We start from the raw sequence: 11,828 nt of genomic DNA, 5'->3' as shown, positions 1-11,828 counted from the left end.
ATGCAAAGGAGGTGCAATGGGGTAGTCATCTTATTCCAGCGATGGTGGATAATTGCTTGCACTTGTGTGAATAAGGCTTCACATTGTGTGGGGTCACTCTCGTGTGCTTGTATAGAATGTTTTACCTTCTCAACCATGATGTCCATGCCATCATACACATCCCCCAAGCAAGGTGTATCTGTATCAACAAAACGGAGCATAGTCATGATGGGCTCAGTGAAATCCAATACATATGCCACACGAGCCCACCGACTCTCACTCAAGATCAAATCCTTGATCCTTTGTGCTCTTTCTAAATTTGAGATCTTCCATACACCCCATTGATTATCAATGACCATTTGACCCAAAGCATCTTTTACCTTGAGGAGTCGTCTCATAACAATTGTATGAGATGCAAAATGGGTCTTAGCAACCTAAGCAAGTTAACAATATGTCAATTGACAATATAATTATAAATTTTAATTTTAAACTAAATTACAAAACCATGAAACTTAGTAATTTAAAAAAATTAATTTACCTTCAGCAACTCCAATTTGGAGTATGTTTTAAAAACGGATTGTGACATGTGGTGGTTGGTCACAAACATCTGTATGTCCTCCCCCTCTTCATATATTTTCTTCATCCAATCTACTTCAGTGCCAATCCTCTGCATGATCAAGTTAAGGGAGTGAACTGTGCATGGGGTCCAAAAAATATGCTCATACCGACTCTCAACCAAAGCACCCGCACCCCTGCAATTTTTGGCATTGTCTGTGACCACTTGTACCACATTCTCACTACCCACCATCTCAATGGCCTCGATGAGAATTCTAGAAATGAATTCGGAATCCTTCACTTGCCCGTCACAATCAATAGCCTTCAAAAACATCGCCCCTTTGGGGGAAACTGCAATCACATTAATGAGTGGTCGGTTTCTTGTATCCTTCCAACCATCTGACACAATAGTTAATCTCGAAGTTTTTCAAGATTTTTTGATTAGTTGAAGGTATTTCTCTATATGTGCCTTCTCTTGTTGCAATAGAGTTGTACGCACCTTTTCATACCCCGAGCTTGTGTAGTCAGCTGGTAATTCTTTGATTGCTGCCACCATTTCCTTCGAATATGGCAATCTCACCAAGTTGAAAGGAAGCTCATTCGCATAGAGGCAACGTGCAATAGCTTCATCAGCGCGGTCTCTTGCCTCCATTTTAAATGCAGTGTGCAATGGGCCTCTTTTGTGAGTTGAAATTCCCACTTCTTCCTCATCCTCTCCTGGCACAGGTACTTGCAAGAATGGGTGTTGGGATGCAATTGGTTCAGTGGGTGTCTATAGCTTGCTCTTTGAGGAAGGACCTTGATAGTAGCTTTTTTTTGATCTATTAATCAATGCATTAGCAGCTTCTTGTTCTCTTACAAATGAAAGTATTTCCGCACTAGTTATTCCAGTACCATTTTTGCCTTTGCACATTCCAAATCCTTTGCCAGCAGGACCCATAAAATGAAGCTTCACTCGGGAATATGAGCTATTGAAAGGTTTTCCATTGTTACTTTGACAATAATTGCACTTCTAATAGCATAAGCCACCTCTTGATACCTGTGATATCCGTGTTGTATGTCTCCACAAAGGAGAACCTACATCAATTTTGAAATTATCAGTCCCTTCCCCTCCTTGGCCCCCCACTGAACTTTGACTAGCACTACCACCGGTATCCATTCTTGCCTAGTTTTTTGCAACCTATTTTATAAGAAAATAAATAAATTTTAATTAGTTCCTAAGAACTATGAACATCAATGATCATGCATACAGGTGAAAAGAAATGAGAAAAACTACTAAAATAGATACCCAAAGTTGCTTCTACATATCTTTCAAAAAAAAAAATTTGAAAAAAAAACTTTAAAAAAAAAATCAAAAACTCAAAAAAATTCATCTAAATACTTAAGAAAAGGATTGATCACTTACCTTGAATGGTTTAAACTCCTTTGAGAAAGCTATCTCTCCCTCTTCGATCGATCCTCTTCAAAAATGCTGAACTTAGCTTCACAATGAAGGAGTGGCTGTAGATGCAAACAAAGTTCTAAAATGACTCATGTGAATGCTTCTATATTGACTTTTAGGATCGTTTAAGGGTTTCATAGCGAAAAAACACTTTAAAAATTCATTCCATCACATGTCTTATTCTAACTTTAAGTCAAAAAATAATGTTTTTTATTGTTTTTTTTGCTTTGCAAGGCACTGGGCCCGCGGATGCGCCCGGAAGCACTGCGGGTGCTGGCCGGAAGCCGGCCGCAGGCTGCCGGATGTGCATGGAAGCTGATACTCAGCTTCCACGCACATCTGGCAACTTGCAACTGGCTTCTCAACTTCCAAGAGCATCCGGCAGCCTGCAATTGGCTTCCGGCCAGCACCCGCAGGGCTTCCGAGGGCCTCTGGAATCCATCCGCCTCCGATGCGGATGCCAGGCCTAGGAGCCACAAATCGACTTCTTAGGTTTTAAACATAGTACCATGTAAGTCAACCATTGACCATCAAATGATAAAGATGGAAGATTCAAAATTCATTGTTCTAGTGATTACAATGAGCAGAATAGCATGAAATAGTGAATCAAAATAATGTATCATGGCCATATCAAAGTGAGTACAATCCATGAAGTATCAATAATGAGAATGAAAGGGTGGGAGCTCTCTAATCTTCCCCTAAACCGAAGTCATCATCACTAGAACTACTAGACTCCTCATCGGTAAGATAATATAAAAAATCTTTTAAAATTTTGACTTTTCAACATGGGTGTTGGACGCACCCTTCACGTCCCCTGAAAGCACCCCTCACGCACCCAAGATGCACCCAGTGCGCTAGGGTTTTACCCCGGTGCACCACCCAAATAACACTAATATCTTCTCAAAGTCATAATATAGACAAAATATGCAATAACCAACTATTAGTAGTATATTCAAAATGAGGGGAAAACATCTAGAGTAGGTATTTTAATCATATCAGCAAGCAATCATTTTATTTTATATTTACATCGTTATTTAATACTTTTATGTGCATAAAGGCATTATTTGCTTCCCACGATTTTTTATTTTATTTCCATTGTTAACTTAAATTTTATCTTGAATAGTTTATGTTACAACTATTTACGATTTTGTTTCTTTATTTACAAACTCCTTCATGAGGCTCACCTTAAACACCTATCAGAATAATACCATGAAAAGCTTGAGCAGATGACATATTGTGTCTGTGTGTGTGGCAGAAGGATCTTTCTAGCTATTTTCTTTCTGCTATTGAGGCGCTTCAGTAAGGATATGTTGTCACTGTTTAAATGGCAAGAAGGTCCCCACATAAAACTGCTATTTACTTTCACTCACATCCACAACTAAGTGAAGGTATCCTAAGGGGGAAAAAATACATGAAACCTTCAAACTCATTTAAGGCAATCAATATAGAAGGAACTTGCCCATATAGCAAGGGAATTAGAACATCAGAAGAACATCGGAAGGCATCTACAATCTAAATAGTTTATTTATCTAAGAATCTTAATTATTTTTGGTAAGGGATAATAGCAAAGAAAATATTAAAAATGTCTGATACATACTAAAATTCAAAACAACTCGGGATATAAAACAGATGGATCTTTATGAATATGAGATCAGTTAGGATCAGGTCTCAAAATTATACAAGGTTAAGTTGACTTGTGTAAAAAGGAACATTCATTCTCAAGTGATTTTACACAATCAAAATATAACTACTGAGTAAGATAAGTGCATATTTGACCAGCAAGAGTGGGGCATAAGTGCATATTTGACCAGCAAGCAAGACGGACATATTAAAGATCCTACCTAATGAGTCAGTAACATTTATGGGTGGGTATTAGTTATACTAACTGGTGGGTATTAGTTATACTAACTGTTGAGTTGTAAAACACACACACCCCATTGTAAATAAGGCCCCCCACTTTTTCGCTTAGTTGCTTGGTTTACTGCTTAGTTGTTTAGTTGTTTGTCAGTCTAATTCTAGGTTTGTAGCGCTTTCCAAGTCTCCAGGTTAGTGGTGTCAAGAAGTTTGAGCAAGCCTAAGATGCAAGTAAAGATCTTATCTGCAAGTCAGAATCTTGGAGTGAGTTAGAAACGTGAATTGTCAAGTCTTGATCCAGCACAGAGAGAAATCCTGATTGGGTTCCTAATGGAATTTCCCAAATACCATTAAACCTTCACTTTGAATTTGAAGCAATTGATCCAACAAAGGTGAAACCTCGGTTTTCTGTTAAATGAGGTCCTAATGGACTTGAAATGTTGCATTTGCCTCGATGAAATTTTAAAGGTTGGTTGAAGAGAATCTGCAAATCAGTAGGAAGGTCTGAGATAATGAAGACAGCCAAGTGCTGTTACAGATTCAACTTGATTTTCTATTATAAATGTAAAGTTTTCAAACAGCAAAGGCGAATTTCAATCAAGGAAGGCAATTTGAGCGAACAAATGATGTTTTCCAACTTAAAATGTTGATGAAAAACCATGAGAAAGCCTCAAAACGAGCTGAGAATCTGAATTTTGCATGGTGAAATTCTAACATAAAGCAATTTTATTTTATAAATCTCCTAAATCTAGAAATTCAAGACATTTCAGAAATCCGATCTGACTTGGAACAAATTTACAAGCTAGGTCGGAAATCTGACCTGGCTTGGAATTCATTTCCAAGTGCAATTTGAAACCCAACCTGAACAAGATATGAGAAATCTTGAAACAGAGGGTGCATTCTGGATATAATTATGAAATTTTAAGTATGTTTGATCCCTAATATCATTCCTTCAGTAAGCATGGTGAGGAAACAATCAATTTCTGAACAAAAATTGAACGAAATCATGTCAAAGCTATTCTATTATTGCAAGCCCTCGCCTTCTATTGTTGCCCTACTATTCTAAGGAGCTTTCTGACCTGCAGCTGGAAAGGGAATTCAAGAAACATAGCGAAATCTAAGTTTCTCGTGATGAAATCTGGGCAAAATGTGGCAAAGTTTCAATAAATTGGACTACTTGGAATAAAATTCCAAGCTAGGTCAGATTCCTGACCTCCCTTGGAAACTAATTTTCAAGCTACCCCCAATTTCCACCCAACAAAAAAAATGAAATCCAAAATACAACATGAACTTGGTGACTGTGAAAGCAGTGAAATCCAACCTTGGAGGTGGAAAATCTGGGTGAATTAAGAATAAAATCCAAGAGTTTGGCATGTGATTTGAATCAGATCTGAGTACACCAAGGTAACAAACCAAGCAATTGAGGAAGAACTTTAGTTCTAAATTCAGAAATATAAATGAAAAATTTGACTTGCAAGTGTGAAAAGTAAAACCAAACAGCTGAGGAGAAATTGATTTTCAAACCCAAGAATTTGAACGAGAACGGAAAATTGATGTTTTCTAGAAAGAACATAAACTATACAAACTTTGGAAATGAATTCCAAAGGAGGAATTCTGACCATGGGGGGTTGGAATTCCAACCACCCTAGGAACTCAGCTCCACACCCCCTTTAATTTCTGGCCCATGCATAGAACAAGTATGAACCACAAGAACCCAAGACCAGTCGGCCATAAGGGGGAAAATTAAGTTGCAAATTCAATGACAATTGAGCATATCAACCTTAAGAGTGGGGATAAAAATAAGTTACAATTTGAATGAACTCCCTAATCAGGTTGGCCATTTGATGAGAAATGACTTGGAGTGAACACCTATAAATGAAAGACAAAAAACTCCCCATTTCAAACACAAATCCAATTTAAAATAACACTGATTGAGGCAGAGCATACATTTGAATGTGTGAAAATCAAAGAAAGAGATAAAAATCAGAACGTCTCTTATCAAAGAAAGAGATAAAAATCAGAATGTTGGTTGGCATATAATCAAGTCCAAAATGCTGGAGATAGAGGGATTGAAAGCGAAAACCAAAAGAATTCTATAGGCACAAACTAAAATAAAAAATTACTGCAGACCTGAAGCTTTAAGAAACTCAGAATTCCATTTCGCTATTTTGATCGGGCATTGCTGGGAATTAGATTTGCAATAATAAATTAAGTTAGTCGAGTAGTTTACTTGGCATTTTCAAAGGGAAACTAGACGTTACAATCTAAATCAGGATTTACATGCTAACAGTTTTAAGAACAATTTTTCAAGCCAGATGCGATTCACAATTTATTTTCCTTAAAACTGATTTCCTTCTTGAAAATACCTCACTTTAACAAAAGGTTTTTCTCTTGTTTTGTAGGGAAGGAAAAAGGAGGATCAACTACATGGTGATGATCAAGCAAGTTTATGGAGAAGAAGAATTTCAGTACAAGGGAGGAATTATTGCAACATCATGCACCAGTTACAACCGCAAAGGTGATCAGATATCAACATGAATGATGGTTACAAGTTCAAGAACCAACATGAAATCTTGAGACCAGGGGCAATTTCAAGTGGTGTGCCAAGCAAAAGAAAAGATTCAAGGTCAGAAATCAAAATGAAATGAGAGTGCAATGGCAAAGTCAACAATACTAAGGCATAAAGGAGACATCATGACAATAGCAAAGCAAAATGAAAGAAGAAGATGCCACAAATTTTCAATGCTGTATATCCAAATTCATTGGAAGCCTAAACCTAAGATGATTGATGATCACATTGCAAATATACAACTCATAGAATGAGGAAAGTTAAGAAGCAAGTCAAGTCTGAAGTCATCAAGAAGGATCAAAGCCAAATGCCAGGACAAGTAAAAGATCAAAAATACCTCAATGAGAAGATCCCCAAAATTTAGAGTATGAAGAAGTGGAGTTGAATCAAATAATGCAGGATAGACATGTTGAGGCAGCACCCATTCATCTCCAGACAGTCAAAAAAATTCTTACATCACATGTCTACAGTCAATCAAGTTGTTCCAAGTGTACATGTGGATTGCATTTAATACTCAATGGATTCTCTCCTTAATCTATTTATAAATAGATATGTATTCAAAAGCAATGTAATTTTCTCATTGGTCGGCATTTAATGCATGTAGGTGGTAGTTACATTAGGGTTGTGTTGGCAAAACTTGGGTCACTGATTTAAAGATCAATCTGAGCCATCCATTGCACTTTAGGCCTCTAAATAAGGTTTGCTCAAATCATTTGTTAAAAAGGGGAATTGGTGAAATTGTAGCCAAAATTATTCCATTGTTGTTGATAGACACTCTAAACTCATTGCAAGCACTTAACTTCTAAACTCATTGCGAGCACTTAACTTCAATTGAGAATGTCCATTGAGAATTGGTGAGCATTTAATGCATGTAGGTTGTAGTTAGATTAGGGTTGTGTTGGCATAACTTGAGTCACTGATTTAAAAATCAATCTGAGCCATCCATTGCACTTGAGGCCTCTGTAAATAAGGTTTGCTCAAATCATTTGTGCAAAAGGGGATTTGGTGAAATTGTAGCCAAAATTATTCCATTGTTGTTAATAGTTATCATGGTGAATACTCTCTAAACTCATTGCAAGCACTTAACTTCAACTAAGAATGTCCATTTAGATTATATCAAACTTGAGTATTTAAATGAATGTTAGCAATACTATATATATTCATCCACGCATCCTTAGAAGATTGCAGCCTCCTCTGCACAGTTGTGGGTTTTGTTTCACCCCATCATCTAGTGTGTCTCGCATAAGTAGGTTACAGATAGAATTAGCTTAAGCTTCTAAACCCATTGTTTTTACACTATTTTGTTAGAAGCAGTTACAGAGCTCAAAACGACAACTCAATTGAATCAACAGAGTTGATGTCCATGAATAAATGACATAAGCCCCTGCATCAAACTGAGTTATATCCAACACAAAATTGCTAGCTCTCAATGTGAATCTTGGGGTTGCCTTTTTCACCACATAATCACCATATTGTTTCCTCATTTAAGATAGGATATAATAATTAGTATTTTATTCTGCATGTTAGAGTGGTCACAAAACTAACACCAACACTAACCAGGTCAAACAAACTTACAAGGAATCATGTTATTTACCATAACACTTCCACGATTACCATGCTGCTACCATCAAAGTAAAACAAATAAGCAGTCCGTCTCCTGTAACAAATTCCACCATAAGTTCAACCTAAGCTATCCATAAGTTTAGTTCTGAGTGCCAATATAACTTGGTCATTTATCTTGTTCACAAATAAAACAACTAACCATGAAATCAGAGAAAGTGTAGTTTGTTCATTCTTTTACTGCCTCTTAATAACTACAAATGCAACAACCTCTTTTAAGTCTTTGTACTGAACTGTGTTCCCTCTGTTCCATCAATACTACTGCTGGGTGTGATTGTCTTGGAAATTTTCTTAGTGCAACGTTTTTTGAACAAAGAAAAGAGGCGAAGGTTCAAAGATGGATAAGGGCGACCAGTTTGAAGTGTTTGCAAAACTGGTAGTGAAGAAGAGTATAAATTGGGAAAGGAAGCATAACACCCACCCATTAATTGCCTTCACTTAAGAGGGCATAGAAGCCAGAGAACAACTCAGAAGTGACCATAGTACCAAAGTAACAAGAAAAGGAATCGGATTGGAATCGGCAAGGCCAAATCGAATCGAAACGTGAATCAGCCATGAATCGGAGTTGAATCAGCCACGAATCGGCAAATATTAAAAACCCTTGAAATTTAGTAATTTATTTCATACACCCTTTATCGCTGATTCGATTCGATTCACCAATTCACAAAAAATCGTGAATTGGATCGTACTATGGATCGTACCATTCAAACCAGTGGGTCCATTCCAGATAAAAGTAAAAAGAAAAAGGTTGCATATCAAGTACAAACTATGCAAACCCAAAAAAAATCTGATAAATATTTCAAGTAAACTTACATGGATATTTGTAGCGAATTTCATTGGCAGATAAACGTGGAAGGAATGGGATAAGAAATGCTTAAGCTGGTTAAGAGGTGCAGTGTAATTTCAGCAACCTAGATAACTAAGTGTGTAATTTCAGCAGCAAGTCTTAACAGAAGAATGACAATTACTCGAAAAAAATTCCTGAACATTAAATTAGTAACTAAAGTACATTCAATAAATTTGCTTCTGGTGATGCATTTCATTTAATAAAGTTTCCTGTTTGATAGATTAAGCTGATATGGTTCAGTATAGCTGAATGTGAACCAGATAACATGCATGTCCACAGAATTCAATAAATTATGTTGCATCGATAGTTAAAAGTGCGTGCCATAGCTTCAATTCATATGGTTTTAATTACAATACTCAAAAAATACCAAAGCGTGATCCAAGTCCAACTACTCATAACATGTTAACCAACATGTACAAATAGAAACAGTATTACCAAACTGCAGATGTTGTGTACCAAACACAATGAGTAGGAACAATGGCGACATTGCTTGCCCAAAAGGTAATGACTAAAAGAAACCTATAATGTTCTTGTAACAGTTAAAATATGAAAATAAAGATACGGGAACCAATAAAACCTCCATATATTGTGAAGAGGGCACGAAATGAGTGTTATTATCTGTTATTTCATTCTACTGGTGAACCGTTTCCAGAGGAAAATCTATTCACACTAAGAACTTTGGAAAACCAAAGATATAAATGTGACCGAACATGGTATTTAAGTTCTTAATAAAAAACTTAATTTACATTACTAGAAAGAAGACTCAACATTTACAGCATATCCTCATCAGGTTGATGAATTTGAACCTAGAAGCTGCAATGCTATCAATGAACAGCATGCACCAGCCACAAACAAAGCAGTTGAAATTAATTCTCTTACAAAGAAAACAAGAAATCAAAGCAAACCTGAAAGGTTGCCCAAATTAGTCACTGCCTCAATATCAGATCAGTGAGTCTTGCACAATTGATTAAACCTCGTAGATTAGATGACTTGAGGATTGCTTAAAGAGAGTCTGCAAACTCAAAAGCCTCATTTTTTTGATATAGAAACAAGAACAATATACATAGCCGGTAAAACACTATACACTAGCATTGGGAGTGCTAGAATTTGAAGTTATGTTATAGAAAGCTTGGGGAGTTGATTACTAGAAGGAATTCATTTCCAAAAGATATGTCCGCCCTTTCGATAAAGCTTTTGCTGCTGATCTGAAAGGATCTTCAAAAGCCCCAGAAATGAAAGCATCAGCATCCTTCTTCACCATAGGCCGGTCACTAGGTCTGATGGCAACAAGAGTAGCCCCCTCCATCCTCATGCCTCCAGGAAGCTCGAGATGTGGAGCATACCAAAGTTTCATATTTAAAGCCGGCACCTGTGTACGGTTTGAAGATGCCGAAGCCACAAGTGGCTTTTCTCTAAACTCACCTAATTGCTGTCTGCCCATACAAAGTGTGCCCTGGCCATCGGCATCAGTTAGAACAAGGCTTTCAAGACATGGGTGATCACAGATAATCTGCTGAAGCAAAAAATGTCTGGCAGAAGCTGCAATCAAGGAGCTAATTGTCCATACGACTCTCAACTTCAAGCCGCCATTTGTATAAAATGGTTCTGGAATACTACCATTACCATTACCACTTGTATTATTACCATTGGCATCATCGTCAGAACCCCCATCAATAATCTCCGAATTATCGCCATTCTCCAAACAACTTCTCTTATGCTCAGCTTTTAACCCTTTTGTCACAATCGATGAGGCCCCAAGGATTACGCAGCTCTCAAGCGTAGTCCCAAACTCGGCCTTCCACTTCAACAAAACCCCATCTTCAATACCCAATTCCCCACCAGGCAACTCAATTCTCAAGTTCTTAATCTCTTTAAAATTTCTCAACACCTCCCCCGGAGAATGATGAGAAACCTCCTCCAAAATAGTTTTTTTCGGCCCAAGAAACTGTTGCAGCGCCTGAAGGGGTTTCACAATACTACCGAGCACAAATCTCACAAGATGGCTAAAAATCCCTCTGCCTTTAACATTCAAGCTACCCTCCTCTCCAGAAATAACACAATCCACCTTTACGACCACATTCTCTACCTGAGGAACCAAACAACTAAACCTCTTAGAAACAGCACAGCATCTACCCAACGCCTTGATATCGTCCAACTTGTTGAAGATCAACAACAACAAGGAATCAGGGATCCGATCAAACTGATCCTCTTCAGAATCCCACACTTTTGCACCCATTTGACGAGGAACGAAATCCAGATACATACCAATGCTTCCCTCCTTCCTGTCTATGGCCAAACTTGACTAATTTATACAACCAGACGCCCCCACGCACAAAACGAACTAAATCAATATAAACCCTAACTCCTCACATCTACAAGCCTTGGCTATCATCTTTTCCTCAGTATTTAACCACCAGGGCTTCTCAAGAACACACATAAAGGCCGTTGGTTTCACTCACCTTGATTTCAACGCACTTGGCAAACAAAATTTATGGTTTCTCCGTCGCACACGGACACCAAAACCCTAACCACTTTGAACGTTATCCTTCCTGGAACTCGAACCTCGGTCACTTACTTGACAATTAAGAAACTCCGTACACAGCACATTTACGGTAGGTTTAGATATGCCCCTCGTTTTATCTCTCCAGCCCCTGTTTGCCCACTCTCCCTCAACTCGGGTTAGTTTTTAACCTCTCCTGGTCGGCCGCGGCGGTTAATTTACCGGAGATTTGATTGAAGTCGTGTCCTATTAATACGCTGCCACGTGTTTGTCGGAGATGAATGTGCGAGAAGATTTTTTTTGTCCCTGAGACGCACGTAATAATGAAATGATGGGCAACGGCTCTCTTCAACAATTTACCGGCGGCGATTCCCGCCGAGATTCACGCCGGCGGCGCGTAAGAGAATCTTCTCCCGGCGAGCCTAAATTTTGTCTTTAACATTGGCTTTATGTCCGTTGTGTT

The 11,828-nt window shown here is 37.9% G+C and overlaps 1 pseudogene across 1 annotated transcript; it reads right to left on the bottom strand.

Moving 5' to 3' along the window:
* Positions 1-9,581: 9,581 nt before the first annotated feature.
* LOC149547625 (F-box protein At5g46170 pseudogene) lies at positions 9,582-11,482 on the bottom strand (annotated as a pseudogene). Its single transcript, XR_016353902.1, has one exon. The product of XR_016353902.1 is annotated as an F-box protein At5g46170 pseudogene (transcript).
* Positions 11,483-11,828: the final 346 nt, after the last annotated feature.

Source organism: Cupressus sempervirens, chromosome 7, assembly GCF_028749045.1.
Source record: "Cupressus sempervirens isolate cs-2001-9-10 chromosome 7, ASM2874904v1, whole genome shotgun sequence".
NCBI lineage: Eukaryota > Viridiplantae > Streptophyta > Pinopsida > Cupressales > Cupressaceae > Cupressus > Cupressus sempervirens.
Note: the sequence above shows the minus strand (reverse complement) of the source record. Positions and strands in the feature narration are given on the sequence as shown.